Genomic DNA, 20,396 nt, shown 5'->3' on the forward strand with positions numbered 1-20,396 from the left:
AAAAATAAATTGAGGTCTTTATCTAAAAATATAAAGGCTATCACTCCCAGCTAGAGACACTGCTCCATCATTTTCAGCATCAGGGTGAAATATCCACCAAGCAGGAAATCTCTGCAGCAACCCAAAATGAAGGGGGTACACAGCACTGACAGGGGAAGGGAAAACAATTTCCATCCTAGGGTCATCAGGACTTCATGTCCCTTCCCAGTCCACCCTTTTACTACAGCTCTTGCACTTTACACAAGGAAGGTTCATTTGGATGAAGGTTCACATGGATGTACAAACATCCATGGCACCAAAGAAGCAATGTGAGCTATTGCTCTCAAGGCAGGCTTCTTTAATGAGTAATCAAACATGGACTCATTACAGGGCTTCATGTCTTTTCCCTGTCATTTGAGGTTAAACAATCCACATTACCAATAGAATATTTTTGCCACGGTGGGATGTTATAAAATCAGATATATTGCACAATTTAATAATCATCCTTCCCTTGATCATAAAGAACTCATTTTACAACTGAAGAAGTAGTGAGATTTAAAAAAAAAAAAAAAGATGACATTGCGGATCTCCCTGGTGGTGCAACAGGTTACAGTAAAGTACTATGAAGCTCTCGAAAGCCACTGCAGCACAACTTCAATCCCCAGCCAGGGATCTGACCCACATGGTTCCGCACACCTTTCCTGACCCGTCTATTGCTCCCCTCAGCAGTGTATTTCAGTCAATCTGCCTGTTCTGCTCCCCACTCTGTCTCTGTTAAATCCTCCCACCCCCCATACCTCTAGCTGTACCCCAGTTCTGTGAGCTTAAATAAATAAATCTTAAAAAAGAAATGACATTGATAAATATCAAATGCAAAAAAAAATTAATTAATCTGAAAATAATTATACTTTTTTTTAACATAACCCATATTCAAATATGACTTAGCTGGAAACTTCAAACAAATAAAAGTGTGAATGTTCCTAACAGTGATTCTCTTAAATTGAATTGCAATGCTTTTTTTTTTCAAATTGTACAGGAAAAAAATCATAAATGAAAATACATGAGTTAGTGTAGATTAAGCATGAATTACACAATAATATAATTAAAATCCACTTCATCAAACATTTATTTACAAAAGTAATTTTTTCCAATGAAAGTCAGTCATCGTCTAATTAATGCTTGGCATTTTTCTACTGCTTATTAGCTAAAACATGCTATGTTAATTTGTTGCTGTTTCAATTTATATTGAGTAGCAAACACCTCTCTTTTATTAAGTACACAGAAAAAGATGGATCCTGCTATCTTTCAGAAATTGATTATTTCCAAAAGTATGCCCATGATTCTTACTTAATTAGTCCCAGAAGCCAAACACTAGGGTTCAGTATAAACATACCAGAAAAACAGCCATGAGTTTTAATTGTAATCTTCACTTTATAAATATCTCACAATTTTAGGTGCCCATTATCTTCAGATAAATTAATTAGAAAGAGATTAATTTGCCATGATTTTAATTTGCTATTAAATTTGAATCACTGAAATTTGACTAAACCATTTTAAATAATCTGGCACATAATTTCTTTACACTATTTTTAATTTTTTCCTCAAATTCAGCTTAATGCTTATTTGACATTAAAAACTAATTAGAAAGTCTCGGATAGAAAGTAAGGCCTATTTGACTGGCAGGTTTGATGAGAATTGCTGGCCTAACCAGATCTTATGATGGATATATGTCATCACTGATAAGCTTAAATTCTCATTGCTAAGGTTTAACAAAAAATATGTATACACACACATACACATATATACACATATACATATATACATACAGCTATATGTTCTGAAAACTCTATTGTCAAAAGTTAATTAAAATCAGTATTGTTTTTGTTTTTACAACCACTTCCAGATGTAGTACCTTTAAGTTAAAATGTAATAGGTATAATTAATAGTCATTCATGAATCTTGGTCTACATGTTCTATTTGGTTTATTTCCCAGGAAATAAAAAGATGCATGATTGGACAGCAAATCCTTAAGAGACTAGTTGGTTTCCAATTTCTTGTTTCAAACAATTTTGAGAGTAAAATAGAAAACATCAGCTCACAGGCCATAAAAAATAATTACCAATGTATGACATCAACGTAAATTTTGGCGTGTAATATGAAAATAATTCCAGTTGGCACTATTATAACAAAAATCCTCTATTCCTGTTTACCTAGTTACATAGACATATTTTCTCAACATATATTTGTAAAAATGGAAATTGATGCAGTGTTAAACCCTGTTTAGTACTGTATACTATCTATTCACAGATAATATGTAATATTTTTTTGTAGCCCAGCTGATTTCTGGACTACATAAACATATTGATATTTTTCCACTAATGTTAAAAACTTCAGTGTATACCAATAATTTCAGTGATAATTCAATTAGGTAAAAACAAGCACTTAGTTTTTGGTTCCATAAACTAAAGATAGATTAAATTTTCAATTTTATATATACTTTGATACAGAAAAATTTGACAAGTGATAAGTAAAAGATTTTCGAACTCAATCATATTATAACAGGATAAGATTCTATGAACAAATAAAAGTGCCCAGTCAAGGATAAAAATAAGGGTAACAAATTGTTCTCAATGAAATTAAAATGCGTTTATATATTTTTAAATGTAAAACAGAGGATATAAAATCCTTTGGGTATTTGAATTGTGTTTCTTATGGGTACCTATAATAGATTTCAATTTTTTTTTTTTATTTTTAAAGTATCAACTTATACCTTAGGAGGTACATCTCCTCAACTGTATAAACACATGATGTAAAATTCCACATGTGAACTAACCAATATGCATAGGAGTATCCATTTTTTTTTTTTTAATTATTTGGGTTCACAGCATAAAACTCAGAAAGCTGCCATGATCCAGTGCCCCACTATTTCTGGAACAGCTTCAGCTATTTTCTCAGAAAAACCATTTCTCTAGAGCAGGATCTCTTAAAGTAGTATTTATCTCATATTTTGCACCTGACCTTAACAGTTTTACTAATTATATTACAGTACAGCCTCCAAAATGAGTACAACCATGTGTAGACTCTGTTTTCAAAGATGTTCTGTAAAATAAATTTCAGCCTGGTAACACTTATGTAACAGTGATCTACTTAACACTAGAGCTCTCCTCTATTCCTTAATACTGTTCTTCAGGGGCTAGAAGTATACTTCATACCTGAGCAATCTGTCAATGCTCCTTTGACTCGTAATGAACCAATTCAAAGGCACACACAAAAAAGATCCAGGATCTTCAAACAGAAGCATGTTAACTTCACGGTGTGTACAAAGTGACCCTGACAGTGACTCCTGCAAAGAACTGGCAGGTCTTGTGGCTTCGTGGCTTCAAGTCTCGCTAAATAAGTTCAAACCTCACCCTTGACCTTACAAGTTGCCAGAGCTTGATCACTTTCCTTAGCCTCCGAGCATTATTTCTGGAAGTTAGGTGGTTTAAGTAAGTAATCAAAGTCAAACTTGGTTGATTTTATAAATACACACAAACACACACACACTTAGAATAATGACTAGACATTTTAAGTATTCAATAAGCATTCACTGTTTTTTTTTTTATACTACTTTTACCCTTAAATACTGCTGTGCTGACTAGAACTGAAGTAAATAAAACACCAGCCAGCACCTGACACAGGCATGTAGAAGCAACACTTTCACTACTTTCACTCTATTGGATCAACACTTACTGTACTGTACACATCATTCTGAGAAAAAATAGCACATAGGCAGTGCGGTGCTCTGCTAACTCCACTTCATCAGGTGGTGGCAGTGCAAGGACACAGACGTCTTTTTAATTAGCCTATGTTTTTAAAACTCACCTATCACAGGAGCTGAAGATAGAGAAGGGGAGAGAAGGAAAGAAGAAATAGGAGAAAGGGAAAGCCTAGGATGGTGATACAACATAAGAATGAAAGAAGCCAAGTTTTCTATTCATGAACTTTCCCTAAATTCCCATACTTTTCCAACTTCGGCCTAAACTCTCATCCCACACACATTCATCCTTAAATACAGCAACAAATAGTCTACAGTGTGGAAATAAGGAAAAGAGGCCAAGTCGCCAACATCAAAATCTTCAATTAAAAAAAAAAGAAAAAGAAAGTAATAACAGCTTGTCCATCTCTCTAATTACTTTCTCTCTATTACTTTCTAATAAGCAGGTGACCACTGCCCTCAAAAACTCTCTTGTTTATGAGGCCACCCATTTTAAGAGAAAAACACAGAAAACATTTAGAGGTTCTGCCTTCCTTCCCCCACACCCCAAGTGCTTAAACAATGTCCACAGGCCTCACAGGCAGCAGCTAAGGCCACTGGCTAACTGCAGCCCTGAATTCTGTTGCAAGGAGGCCCTGCAAGCTCACCCTGGGAAGGCCTTCAGATGGACCTTCATACTCCTTTGCTGAGGCAGCCCTCAGCTGAACTGTGTAGCCCTCAAGTTTTTCAGTGAGCAAAAACATCATGTTTTACAGTCCTGGTGTCCAGCACAGCCCACACCCAGGCAAGACCTCTACTCCAGAAAGCACGGTCCCTTCCTATGGCAGGAGGGCTTCATCCTCCCTCATTTCACAATGGTTCCTAGGCGTTGCCTATTTTTTGGAAAACAATATGCTTTACAGACCACTCTTAACTATTCTTCCAGTCATTTAGGATTTCCCATCCACGTTCAGTTTCAGGTTGTAGAACTGAGGCATAAACGAATAAATCTTGAGGTTGATGATGACGGTCCAGAATGGAACAAACAAACTGCATTCTCATAGTATGACAAGAGAAAGACTTGAGCAACAATCACAAGACTTGTCCCAAATGACAAGCCACATGACAGCAGAACAAAACAGTACAACATAAGGTCCAGTTCTGTAATCTCTCTCATCCTTCACAAAAAGTGAATCTTCCCAAAATAGTACTTACGTACAATATGCATATATGGATAATGACCATCATTTTATAAATAATTTTGATAAAAATTCTAGATCCCATAATTTTTAAAAATTCACTCTGAAGAGTCTTATATTCCTTTAGTGACCACTTATTCTACTTTTACTATTGTAGTATACTTTAGTATAATTCTCCCCACAAGGTTGCAAAAAGTGATTTAAGTAAGTAATCAAAGTGCATAATCAATTTAGACTATTCTATATCAAATAATTCTTTCCCCTGATGACTGCAATTAGACACAACTCATTGGACTGTTTCACATCCTTTAAATATGAATCTACACTTAGGCTTTCTATGCCTTTGTCTAACCTTAAAACAAAATGCAATTTGTTTTAAAGAAGGTGATTAGCATCAATCTCCAAAGGCCTGCCCACCTCCACCTGAAACAAACTGTCTTAAAATAAACTATAATCTGACCTTAGTGGCATTTTACCCTGAGTCTGCTTATATACAGTCAAGAGATTTGCTAAGGATTTTTATACCTTTCATCTCAATCAAACCCCCAGGTGCTAAACACAAGAAATTACAAAAACGAAAATCTATCTAGAGGATTTGAAGCCACAGAAAACATTCTGTTCTCCTGCTCCTCTGGTAGAAAAAAATACAGATAATGCCTCTAAGCAGTTAATTTCATTCAAGCTACTTAATACTTTTCCTTCTTACTACTTCGGAGGGAAGGAAAACTGCAGTAACAACACTGCACTGTTGAGCTATGTCAACTTTACAATTATTTTTAATATCAAAATGAGAAATTGTACCAAATACTTAAGCACATTCAAAATTATGGCACATACTTTGATCACAATGGGGAGTAACAAGAACATAGGCCGAACAGGCACTTGAGGAAAGGAACTCAAGGACCCACAAACAGCTGGGTACTTGTTGTGTGTGTGACATGTGGGAATGTGTAGGGTTCCGGTTCCATAAAATATAGAACAAAGTGACTCCACTGTCACCTTGTAGTACTGCCTTGCTTCAAATAATATGTATAGCACCAAAATGTAGGTGGTACTAAAATATTCACATTTATTTTTACCTTGCTCTTAGGAAATACCATCAAAGCTTATGAATCAGATTATGAATGGAAGAAAACCTGGGCTGAGAGGGACCACACCCTTTAGGGCTTGCAGACATAAAGGAGATATTATGAGGTAGGGGCTCAAGGGTACTTGCTGGGCTCTCACAAGGAAGTGACAACAGACGGGCCCATGTTTGCCATAGGATGGCTAAGGGGGTAGACATCATCCCTTTTCACAGATGAAGAAGCTGGCTGCCGAGATACGATGTGACCTCGACAGCTGATAATTAATTCAGTCACCAAGAGAACTCAAGTTTAATCAGACTATTATCACATTCAGAATACTCCCAGAGACACACTGATTGGTAAAAGGTCCCTCTATACAATGTAATAACAAATCTGATCTTTGAAGCAAATCTAGAACTCAAAATGCAACTGAATAACCCTGTTTGCAGATAAGGAACTGAGTTCAATGAGTACAAACAACTTACCTCTGAGATGACAGTTAGTAAAAGGGTAGGCCTTGCAAAGAGCTCAGAAACATTGATTCAAAAGGACACCTGCACTGCCATGTTTATTGCTTCTCTATTTACAATAGGGAAGATGTACAATCAATACAAACGCCCAAAAATAGAGGACTGGATTAAAAAGATGTGGTACATATACACAATGGAATATTACTCAGCAATCAAAAAGGGATAACACATGCCTTTGGCAACATGGAATGGAGCTGGAAGAGATCATGCTTAGTGAAATAAGTCAGAAAGAAAAAGAAAAACACCAGATGATTTCACTCATAGCAGGACAGTAAGGGATCAGGGTGAAAAAAAGGGAGAGCGAGACAAACAAACAAATGTAACAGAGTAAAAATGAAAACGATGAAAACCTATAAACCAGAGACATTTTATAGGGGCAGAGAGGGTGTAATATCAGAACTGGGGTGGAAAGAGAGCACTGGACTGTGGTGATGGCACAGGGGTGAACTGATGGAGGGAAGCCCATGGGAATTATAACTGAGATTTTAAAAAAGGCACAAAAGGAAAAATGATGTAAAAAATGAAAACATATATAAAAAAAGAAGAGGGGGCTTTGAATATAGTCTCTTAATTCCTAATCCCCCCACTCACCTATCCCCCATGCTACCAGTAACTTCCCAACTATGCTCCACAAAGCTGAGGCACCTGAGGGCACAGGCTGCATATCCTGGCAGACCCCTAGGTGGAACCCAACTCTCTACCCTTTTATAATGTGGTCCCACATAATAAGGGGTGAGTTCTATTTACCACCCTTGATTCTAGGTTGACCTTGTGACTGACTTGGACCAGAAAAATAAGGATATGACCATATGCCCTTCCTACATGAGACCCAAGAGCTTAGTCATACTTCCACTCCCTCTTTACAATGTCCTATATAAATAGGAAGACCACATGGAAAGGAGCAGCACTGTCCTAAGAACATCTTAGACCAGCCTGAAGCCAGAAAATCCCCAAAACTGATTAGCCGAGTGGGGATACACATATAAGGCTCACACACCAAGCTCAACGTGGATGGGTAGATCATCTGAAGAACATGAAAAACAGCAAATGGTGACCATTATAAACTACCAAATTTGGGGGTGGTTTATTACTGGGCAATAGTTAACCAGTTGTCTTATTTCCTAATTTGGAGAGTCTTTCTTTAAATCTGTCCACATAAAATTTTGTTTAACCAGAAGATATTTATGTTTCTGTACCTATGCAAAATTGTACTCAACCAAAACAGTTTAATGCTCTAAATAAGCAAGTTGGAAAATGACTGAACTAGGCAATAAACTCCATACTGTCTTCTCATTCATGTGTTCAGCGGGTTATGAATGTGCTGAGTAACTAAGAAATAACAGAAATACACACCAAAAATGTCACATTGGGGGCCCTCCCTGGTCGCACTCTGGGTTAAAGCGCAGCACTGCAAGTGAATCTCAGCTGCTTCAGTGCCAATTCGATCCTGGCCGGGAAGTGATCCACCTCTCCTGCCTAGCCCGCTGCTCCCCTCAGCAGGTACTTTGTCAATCTGCCTGTTCTGCTGCCCACTCTGTCTCTGGTGAGTCCTCTCACCACCCCTGCACCTCTGGCCTGCATTCCAATTGTGCATGCATAAATAAAATCTTTAAAAAAAAATGATGGCCTATATCTAACAGATATTCAGTAGGGTCATTTTCTCACTTTTTTTGCCTAGTCAGCATGTGCTTCTTCAGCTGGTAACAGCCCATTTCCCCCCCTATTCCATGTGCTGCCTGTGGGCTGGTCCAGTAGATGGGTCAAGCTGACCAAAGGGTAAAGTGGAAACAGCTAATGTGAAGTGACTCCATGACCTTAATAGCGGGAGAGATTTCTACTATCAGGAGAGTGACCCCTCTTCCCATAAGGCTTGGAGCTGGAGAATTTAGCCTATAGCCCCTAGGAAAAACCACACAGAGAAGAAAGATTATTTAGAAGAGAAGACTCAGGTCTCCAGGGACTACTACATTGAGCTCCTGGGGCCAGTCGTGCCCACCCACCGTCTTCTCTGTTATAAGAGCCTGCAAACTCCCTGTTGAAAGAAGGCCAGCTTTGACCTAAGTTTCCTGTTCAAGAACTTCTAGCCAAAATGAAACACATATCTGAGTCTGGTTTTCTAGAAAAACTTGATGGATGATACAATTCACTGTGTCCACAAGAAGACACTAACTTCACAAGAGATCACACCTTTTCCTGGAACTTAAACCAATAAATAAAGGTCATTATAAAGATTCTACATAATTTAATAAAATGCCAGTTAACATCTTTCTCATAGACATAACACTCCACTTGAATTTTTCTTATAACATAGCTCAAAGCCTTCAGTTGGCATCCAATAAAAAACATCCATTAGTAGAAAGCAGCCCTGCATCTGTGTATATGAGGAGGGGATATAAAATACAGAATGCATATCCCTTGCTCAGATCACCTTTTTCAAGAAGGGAGACAGATGTATCTCCCAAAGCTTCCAAGATTTCCCTCAGCCAAGCTTTTATTAACTACTGGGTAGCACAAGTTTTAAGAAATCATACCCTCTCAGACAGTAACTAACTCATCATCAGTGCTCAATATATGATTATCACTCAACTCTAAGCCCATGAAATAAGGCTTATCTGTGTTGCCAGTATTTAAGTAGAAAATCACAGCCTAGCCAGTCTCGTTGCTACAGACTTAGGTGATTCCTGTGAATGGCAATTACTTTCTGCAGTACAGAAGAAAAGCCTGAGCTTCCTACCTCAGCAGAGATAGCCTATGGCAATGTGTGAATATCTGAAATCCTTCTGACATCCCTTCAGCATCCACTTCCTTTTGGCAAGCAACTGCATGCTGTATCAGACACTCTTTCAGATTTAACCCAATGTTCTAGACATTTCTCCCTTCCTCATCTATCAAAAATGACCCATTGATCCAAGTTCCAGTTTCCTACACCACACTATCTGACAAGTTAATTTGAACTAAGATACAAGTAGATGACAATTCTCATACTTGTTTAAATGATTGGAGAGACCTTATAGATCCTTGAATAAAATAACTTCAACAAGTGAGAAATCTGACACCTAAGTCATCAACTGATCAAGGTGACAGCTAGTTGAAGATGTCATATTTAAGATGATTTAATGAGACACCTTTCCTAGAAACGACATTTCAACAGGCACCTTTCTTCCTCGAAATAATGACCTATTGGAAATTTCACGTGCACTAACAGACTCATGTGCCCATTTTGAGGTATGTACATTTTTAGGAACCACTACAAAGCGCCAAGCTTCTGGCCATGCTCATCAGATCAATAATTCTATAGTGTCCATGTTTCAACAAACATATGAACAAAGGAATAAGTGCTGGAAAATAATCTTGCTTTATCTTGTCTTGTGATATTCTCTGAATAAGTCATATCAAAATATTGCTCTTATGTACAAACTTCCCTGACAATCTACAATCATCTGCACTCTGTTTACTCTGAAATGTCTTTATTCTTTCACTATAATATCCAAAACATTCCAGACTGTATCACATTTACTAGAGGTCACCAAGTTGGGAAATGGGTAACAGGCAGAAAAGTTTCCATGAAATACCTTGTTGCACAATTCATTTTTTCTTCTGACACCACAAAGCCTCTGATCCATGAAAGAAATGCTATCTGATTAATTACAATTTGGTATATAAAAATTCATATACTGACCCTTAGATGCTTTCTTCACACTAGTCAAGAGAAATGTGATCAGTTCTCCAAAAAACAGGGTCTCTAGGTCATACGGCCAATTTCCAACCTGCAGTCTTTCATGTTAATGAGCATAAAGATCATCTGAAGTGTTTGTCTACCAGTTTCTGTGGCTCCACCCCAGAGGAACTAACTCAGTGGGTCTGGGGGGCGAGAATCTGCTTTTTTATTAAAAAAAAAAAAAAAAGCCTCAGGTGTGGGCCCTCCCTGGTGGCACAAGGGGTTAAAGCACAGCACTAACAAACAAAAGCCACTTCAGCATGAGTTCATCTCTGCCCCAGAGGTGATCCACGTGGCACTGCAGACCTCTCCTGACCCGCCCGCTGCTCCCCTCAGCAGTGGACTTCATAGATCTGCCTGTTCTGCTCCCCATTCTGTCTCTGGTGAATCCTCTCACCTCACCTGTGCCTCTGGCCTGTATCCCAGTTCTGTATGCATAACTGAATAAATCTTAAAAAAAAAAAAAAAAGCCTCAGGTGACTCTAATGCAGGTGTCTAACCCTGCCCCCCACGGCACTGACAAGTGCTGGGATGTCTTGGTGCCACTTCAGAAATGATAATTGTACTATTTTCAGCTTTTGTTCTTTTAAAATGTAGTATTGCACATATTTTATAATATATATGTGTGTATAACCACATCTGTTTTCATATCACTTTTATAGCCTCCAGGAACCACAATTAGCAAAGCTTGCCTTGGAAGATATACTAGTGTGAACGATATGAAATTACCAATATTCAACCCTTTCCTGAATTATAAAGTCAGCAAACTCATCTGGCTAAACCAACAAAGGACATGGCCAATGGCATGATCCTCTCTTCTCCTCACAACTGAACAAGCATAGCTTTGCCACCTCCTGAGGCCTCCTAATACCACAGAATTCATCCTCTTGTTTAGTCTTTTTAAAATCTTGCTAGACATTTTTCCAGAATAGAAAACTGAGGTTCAGAAAAATTAAGTAGCAGGCCCAAACTTCATGGTAAAATCAATAAGACCGGATATTCCCAAGAGGAGAATCTGTCCTTCTTTCCATACTCCAGGGTTCCCAAGCAAAGGGCCCCCCACTCCAAGGTCAGTCAGTAACACCGGGCTCTCAACTAGCTTCTTCCGTGACTCCCACCCACAAAGTAGTGAGAGAAGGAAAGGGAGGCACACTCCTAAAATTCATAGAAATGAATGAAGATGGTCACTGGCAGAGAAAATAAGCACAAAGACCCATGACAAACACACATAGAGATAGAGATAGAGATATGGTAATTGTGGAGATTTCAATATCAAATTCAGAAATTTAGATTTCAAAAGCCAGGGGAGTAGAGAACATAGCTTATGAGGCTACTATCAAGGCAACAAAGTTTACAAAGTTTCAATTGACAGAATAACACATTGAATGAAAAAGAAATGAGTGCATTCCTGCCATACTAAAGATGAACTTAATGTGATGAAATCTGAGCTCTATGTAGGCATATTTAATTTCATTTTGTAGCAAAAAATAAAAGCAACAGAGATTACATGTATATTATTCTCTGCTATGGCACTTATTGGTGATATCAATGACTAAAGCCAAAAGTTCCTAGAGCAGAGTCCTGATATATGTGTATACTCAGTTTCATTTGATCATGACCAGGAATCTATCAATATTCTAATTTATGGAATCAGTGACTTATAAATCTGTATTATAAGAAAGAAAATCATAAGGCTTACTATTTAATTTACAAAAGGCAACATTTTTTTCACTCTGAATATCTAACTCTATCTCTACACACCTATAAATTTTTATGAGCACCTAGCACAAAACTCATAGCTTGGGCCATTTGTTTAAAGTAATTCCAACTTCTTAGACAAGTCAAGATTGACAGAAAGTGAAAAAAGAGCAGTAAACATAAGTAATTTGAGGTTTTTCTTCCCCAAGGAAACTTATGTAATCATTTACTTATTTATTCAACAAATATTTATTAGCTAATATACTGTTGAGTAATCTGGTTTTATATATTATCAGTATTTATTTTAAAGGAGTGTTTTAGACCACTTCAGAATTTTATATATAAAGAAAAATGACAATGAGTCGATTTCAAGCATGTGACTATGAGATAATTCTCAAACTACTTCAACTGAAAAGAGATCAAATAGGACCCATCAAAAATAGACTGGAATAAGGGGATGGTCCACTTTCCTTTCCCCACTGCGAGAGACCACCTGCGAACCAACTCTGACTCCATAGCTAGCAGGAGGGGTGAAATAATGGGTCCTTTGACTTCACGGTAACCCAGACTAAAACATATCATTTCCATCAGTGCAATAAATCTGCTTTCTGCATACTGAATAGATTAAAATGAATATTCACCCATCTGAAAACAAAATGATGCTCTATAAGCTTTTATGCTTTGTAGCCCATAAAAAACAAATGCTTTGCTTCTGCTTAGGCTGTTGTATTTTTTTAATAAATCATTCTGTTAACCAGTGGTCTTTCTTCCAAGGGAAGTTCTAAAAAAATGTATCAATTTTGGCAACAATACCCTCATTTTCTGTCCCCTGTACTTGTGGCCATGGTGGCCCTTGCCCCTGCCAGACTTTTCCCCTCCCCTGTGAGTCACGGTTCTACAGTAAGTGACACAACCTCTATCAGATTCCAACTCAGGTCCCAACACTGTGCTTCATATAAAAAGTTATTTTTTAACATTTATTTATTTATGCATTCAAGAACTGGAGCACACACACGCACACACCCAACAGAGTACAGTGTTGGGGAGATGAGAGAATTCACCAGAGACAGAATGGATAACAGAACAGGCAAACTGACTGAAGTACACTGCCAAGAGGAGCAGTGGGAGAAACAGGAGAGGTCTGCTGCACCATGAGAGTCAGCTCCCTGGCCAAATCACCAAACTTGTGTTGTAGTGGCTGTCTGTGGCCAGCTTCATAGGGCTGCACTTTAACCCCTTGTGCCACCAGGGAGGGCCCTATATAAAAAGTTCTTAATGACCCATTAGTTTTCTGAGTAGTATCAGGAAAACTGACTGAATCAATTTTACCATTCAAATTTTAATGACTTCCTGAATTACATACCTAAAAAGACAAGGAAGTAAAGTAACCTCCTGCAGATATAGGTGCTACACATAGGTCATAGATGTTACACATTTATTTACATGTGATATTTCACCCCACTGCTTTCCTGTCCACTATTAAAAGTCCTGATAGAGAAATCCCCAAAGGTCAACATGAACTCTTACTTAGTTGGCAATTACAGACTATTTCTAGTTCCCTGGCTATATATAGAATAGCAGCAACATATGATATAACCAGGAAAAAGAAAGAGAGAGAGAGAGGAGACAGAGGAACAGAAGGGAGAGAGGGAGAGAGGGAGAGAGAGAGAGAGAGACTATTTTAGAGGAATAGTCTGAGTCCAATTGTCTTAGGGTCAATGCTGAACCACAGCTATGACTGTTGGAAATACAACTTCCACTAAAGATTTACCATGAAGATTTAGAGATGCCTATACTAGCAGTAGAGGGGCACTAAATAAAGTGCCATTCTTCAGCAGTAAGTGAATGAATCCAGGAAGTCTTCGTGGGTAAGGCTGGGCCTCTGCAGGCTCAGGAAGGTGGGTTTAGGGATGCAGCTACACCTAGTGCTCAGATGGGGATCACAGCAGAACAAGCAGATGCAGGAAGCAGGCCTGCCTGGTGAAAGCACTCCACGGCTGAGCCTCTGTCCAAAACCGCTTCAAGATAAATTCATTAAATGACTTCGCAATCACTCTTATTTACCCAGATGTTTTAATGGCAAAGATACCATGATTGTCACGTGTGGCTAAAAGAAAAATGAGGCTCTAATTTAGGATGCACATTGTCAATATTTTAAAGAGACATATAATGAAAAATTGTACTTTCTATTTGAAGGCTAAGTTTATCTCCAAATGGTTTATAATTCCATATTAAAATTCCAAAAGTTATGCTTTTGCCTTCTAATTCTCTCCTGAAAAGACCTTATTTCCATTTCAGTGGATTTTGAAACTTAATAGATACGCAGTTTTCAAAGTATGCTAACTATATATATATATTTTTTTTTTTTTTTTTTTTTTTGCCCAATTCCATCCTAATGTCCCAGCCCCCTGTTCATACAGGAGCCTTACAAACAGTAAGTTCTTAATAAATATATACTAGAATTAAAGATATTACTCTGATAAGCACATTGGGCAACGCACTTACTACAGTGAACATCTGTTCACTTCTATACACAATATCAACCCAGAGAAATTTCCAATGGCTAATCATTACTGTAAAATGTAATTAAAATTTTACATTTTACTAAGTAAAACTTTTTTCATTGAAGTTTTATAATTGGCTGGATTGAATATCTTCCCTAAATAATGCATATACATACACACACACACACACACACACACACACACACATTTGAAATGTCATGCTGGTGGTTTTACCTAACAGTCTAAGAGTCTAAGAGTCTAAGAATCATACCAGTCGTTCTTAATTTTGATGGTGTTCATCAGGAGGCTAATGAGTGCATGAATGTGAATTATATTTTCTTTTATTTTAATAATAATATAGTTTATTTTTACATCATTTTGTGCCTTTTTCCATCTCAGTTGTAATCCCCGTGGGCTTCCCATCACTAAGCCACCCGTGTGCCATCACCATAGTCCCGTGCAATCCCCTTCCCTCACTGTTTTTGATCCACTCCCCACTCCACCCCCACAAAATGTCTCTGGTATATAGCTGTTCATCATTATCATTATTTTCTCGCCTGTTCCATTATATTCCTGCTATGAGAGAAACCATCCGGTATTTTTCCTTTTCTTTCTGGCTTATTTCACTAAGCATGATCTTTTCAGCATCATCCATGTTGCTGCAAACGGCTTGTGTTTATTTTTTGTTTTTGGATGCTGAGTAATATTCCATTGTGTATATGTACCACATCTTTTTAATCCAGTCATCTACTTTTGGTAAATTATATTTTCACCCTTAGATCTCTTTCAGGTCTTGCTACCCCCAGGTCTTTTTCAGTTCTATACATTATCAGGAAGGCTGAAAATGTAGGATGATGATCCCGTTCTTTTGGAACAATCCTGCTCACACCGTAATAGGGTGTCCAAATACCTAGGCAAGTCTGTTCCAACAAAGACTGCCCCCCGACAACTGTTGTCAAGTTTCTGATGCACAGGTCAGGACAGGGCTGAGATTCTGCATTTTGAGCACATTCCAAGTGATGCAGATACTGCTGTGGTCGTAGGGCCACTTGGAGAACTACTCTTTCAGAACAATGTCTTTTAAAATGTGCCCAAAGACCAAAATAACATGGAAATACTGTGAGATCCTCTAAGCCGCCCTGACATCAGAATCACCATGGCTCAGCCCTAGAAATCAGCACTGATAGCTCCATTCTGGAACCCCAGGGCACACTAAGTTTTGAGAACAGGATGAAAGACAATTCACCAACAACATTGGCTTAGTAACTCTAGCCCTCCCAAGGCCATCGAAAGCCACTGAGGTGCAGAATGTCAATGTGATCTACTTGCACACTGTTGCTCTTCTGAATACCCTTACAAAACTTTCCCTAGGTTCCACTCTCTTACAAAGAGTGTAACAGCACAGTCCTCCCCTTCTAAAACCTCCAGAATTTCTACTGCTTATATATGAGTATGCAAACCCTTTCCTTCTCAGTTTTCTTCTTTTATTTTTCTCTCACACACTCCTATCCCTTAATTATGCCCCGGACTTGCCAGTAACCCCACCAATGGTAAGGGGGGAGCAGGGTAAAGATTACCAAAGTTGATGACTAAATCTTCCCAGCTCTCCACCCAATACCAGCCTCACTTATTTTTCTCTGTTGAGTTTTTCTGAACTGTAGTGTAACTCAGGCTTTCTGATGACTAAACCAAAAACCACTGCAGTATTTTCAGAGTCTATGAAGCTGAATCCTCTTATGATGGGAGATTTATACTATTTTGTAGTTTTTTAAAATTTTTCATGAGTTTCAAAGACAGTAATTAAACTTTTTCCCACTATAAAATAACCTTATTAATATGCTGTATTCATAAAGATAATAAACACACTAACATAAAAACCTGTGGGAAGGCTGATCAAAGAGATCTAGGATTAAATTAAAAAGCATAGCAGACACCACCCTGAAGAAAAATGTTACACTCTTGAAAAAGTATACAACTACTTATTTAAATGCCTTACCCCTAACTAAAAACTGTGTTTTAGGATATTCAGATAACACGGACCCATTTTTAAAAGTTTAATAATCTAAAACAAAAAGTGAAAGAAAACAATTCCGAAGCCAAAACATAGTTCCTTTACCAAAGTACCATAAACTCTACATTATGTTAAGTAAAACTTTTACCAAAGCTTATCAATTCCTGGAATGTACAATAATTAATTTAACTAAGGACAACTTTATAGAATTATCATAGAAATACATGAACTTTAAAAATAACTAAAGAATAATAGAAAATTTATATAATCTGAAGACCTAATTCAAATTATTTGTGTCTTAAGAAAAAATGCATTAGGAACTACTCAAGTGACACATAATTATCTGTTTATCACTGTGTATAAGTAAATTCTCTTCTGAAAACCTGTAAAATAATCCTTTGAAGCATGAGATATTAAAACATAATTTTTCATATCATGACAATGTATTTATTATGCCTAAGCATAATAGTAATCTGGCATACTTCTCTCATAATCACTGACTTAAATTTGAAGTATTTTCATGAATCCAATTATCAATCTACTTAAAGTACCAAAACAATGTAAAATGTCATCACTACCTTTATCTAGGAAAGAAAGAAAAATCAAACTCCTAAGCCTATTCCACTCTTGGAAAAAAATAACATTTTATGTTGTGAAATAATTTTAAATTTACAGGAAAGCTGCACAAATAGTTTACAAAGATTTCAAGTACAAGCTTCACCTCCTCCCCTAAGCTTCATATCATATATGATCACAGTAAAATTATCAAAACTGAGAAATCAAACTTGGTACAGTACAACCTATTAAACTGTAGACTATTTCAATTATATTAGATGTCGTCTATTTCCCACATATGTCCCCAAAAAAAGCATTTTTAAATCCTCAGTAAGCATTCAAAATTCAGTTATACTGAGGTTTATTCCAAATACTAGAATGAAAACAAAGGACCAAATTTGTTTGTGTTTCTATTTCTGCAAAACAAAGATGTTTAAAAGAGCTTAACATGTCAGTACCAGTAAAATGAAAAATTAAAGATTTTGTTGTATAATATATTACAATTTTGACTTTTAAAATTTTGGGGTCACTGACTTGGTGGCTATTTGGAAAAGAGAATTTCACGCAAAAGTAAAGTGATTTCACTTTCTTTCTCACATCTTTCCTGTGTACGGTTTTACAAAGGTTATTTTGAATGGCCATTAAAAGCCTAGAACTCAGAAGTGAATCTCTGATATTTTACCAAACAAATTAAATTATAAAATGAAGAACGGTTTTTAAAATGTTATGCTTAAAATAAATAAAGACCTCATGAGCCCAAAACCTATTTTTTTTTCTTTTTTTCTTCCAATAAGTTTAGCACTGAATTTCACATGCCTCGTATCCAAATTGCCCAGTGGTTGCCTCTAAAAATGATTGATTACTCATCATATTAATTCTACACCCATTCCAAAAGAGGACTTAAGAATGAGAGTGAGACAGAGGGGAATAGCATAGTAACGTATGTATAAATCTTAGTTGTACAGAAAAACCTCCACTGACTACATAATACCTCATGATGTAGTCCACAGGGTGGCCTAAAGAGAACCCATGAGGAAAATGTTAATTTCAAATGAACGGAAAATGCAAGTGGAATCCAACAATTACTCCCTTCCCCCCTGTTTATATCAGTCAATCCAAGATACCTTGAATGTTTGCAAATGACCAGGATTCACATTAGCAAGTTCTTAAAACAAGTGAGTGCCTGTTAGGTCTAGGGCTCTATGCTGCTTTGTGAGAAACCAAGAAGAGAACAAATATTGACTCTGACCTCAAGGAGCTTACAATCTAGCTCCTCAGTTTCTAAAATTGATTTCCATGTCAGATGAAAAGCAGTCAATTACTACAATTTCCAGAAAAATAATAAAAAGCACCCACTTCATTCATTAATACCAGAATTATTTCCAAACATACCAAAAAAACCCTTGACTTTTCAAAAATAGTAAATGCCTCACACCTGTCATACCAAAATGCAAATAGAAAGAAAAAAATAAACATAACTCACTGCAACTAATATGATTCTTGAACATACAAAATTTGCCAACTTCAACTTTTTTTTAATTTCAACATTTCAAAGCAATCTCTTGGATACTGTCCATCAATTCCCTTTATCCACAAACATTCTAGGGTACTTGGTTTTCCCAATTAAATACACATACACACACACACTTCAATTAATGGTCTGATAGCAAACAAGAAGAAAATATATATTTACTCTAAAAGAAAAATATCAGTAAATTTAGCAATTATTAAATTATTAATAAAAGTCACCTTCAGTTTAACTGGTAATTTAAATCAGCCTCAATAAGGATACAGGTCAGTGCCACCTAAGCTGAAATCCTTTGCAAGGATGAGGGACCCTGGGTTAAGCTACACAAATATTTGTTAACATTCCCTCTTGCACAAAACTTTAAAAATTCATCCAAATGCTATTATACACAGTTTAATTTTAAACAAATCCCAGACAGGGAGCTATGGGTCTTACTCAAGAGAAAACCTTCATACTTGTTTCCTGATACTACTGAGTTACAAACTTCTAAAATTGGCTTGGGTACCCCATAATTCACTGATAAGAAAGTGCACAGGCCAAGATCTGCATTAATTTTATATTAGACTGCAGTGTATCAAACGCAAACGCAATTACAAAACTGTTAATCTAAATGGGGGTATTTCTCTATTGAACTTGACTGTTTGGGTTTCACAGCACACAGCAATCAGCCAACTGCAAAGCTCAACTTCAACTCTGCAGCCAACTGTGGTCAAGGGTCCAGCAGCTCAGCACAGAGACACAACCTTCTGTGCCTGTGTATTATCTTGGACTCCAAGAAAGTAAAAAAAGTGGGTTTCCAGAGGACAGACAGCTAACGCCTCGAACGTTCAAATTGTTTTTCACGTCAGTAAAAGTCTCCATCAAATTTTTAAAGAAGTTCAATATGCTCATTCCTCCCGAATAAACATGAAATCTATTTTGCAACTCAAATTTAAGACGGCACAGTGGGCCTTCTATTAAAAGTAAAACAAGACGCCCAAAGCCACCGCTGTACATGGACCTTAATGAAACTAATGGTCCTGAGAGAAAGTGCAAATGTGCAAACATCTGTCACCCACACCCGTGTGTGTCCTCCAGGTATGTATGGCGACTTGAGGGGAACCCATGCAAAAGCCCTTCAGGGTTCTGCATCTCCCCTGACCCCGACTCAGGCCCACAGGTGCTCTCCACTAAGGTCACTTCCGGACTCTGAACGGGCCCCCAAGAGCGCCAAGATGACACACTGACTTGCCAGCTCTCTGCCAGGGCCTTTCCTTCCCACCTGGGACCCTCCCCCCCCCACCCCCGACACACACACCTACGGCGGGGCAAGGTTAACCAGTTGCCCTGGGCCACGACTCTTGGCTGAGGGTAACCAAGAGGAGACACAGGAGGGTGCGGGGTCGCGGCGGCCAAGGGTCTATCTGCTCCCTCTGGGAACATGGGGTCATCGCGCTGGAACCCATGAGGAGCATATTCTCTAGGCTCTCCCGAGCTGCCGCTGGTCAACCCGACAGAGGCGAGGTCACCGGCCGTGACCTAACGGGGGCAACGGCAGGGCAGGGCGCCTGGAGAGCGCAGCCGGCACTGAAGCTGGGTCCCCGCGATCGCCCGAGGCGCAGCGGGACACCGGCCACCTGACCCCGCCGCCTCTCGGGGTCTGAAGGACGGAGCAGCGCCCACGCCAGGCGGCCCGGCGGCTGCAGCTCCGAACTTCAGGCAAAGTTTTCCGAGCCGCTCCGCTCGCAGCCGGACCGGGACTCCGGGTGGCGGCCATCCGTCGGGAGCACGAGCTCAGGCCGCGGAGCGACGGGAGCCGAGAGGGGGCCCGAAATCCCGGGCTCCGGCTCCCGACCCGCCCGCTTCGCGCGCCAGAGTTCTCGGCGCCCGCT

This window comes from Condylura cristata, unplaced genomic scaffold (assembly GCF_000260355.1).
Source record: "Condylura cristata isolate star-nosed mole 26May11 unplaced genomic scaffold, ConCri1.0 scaffold00016, whole genome shotgun sequence".
Taxonomy (NCBI): Eukaryota; Metazoa; Chordata; class Mammalia; order Eulipotyphla; family Talpidae; genus Condylura; species Condylura cristata.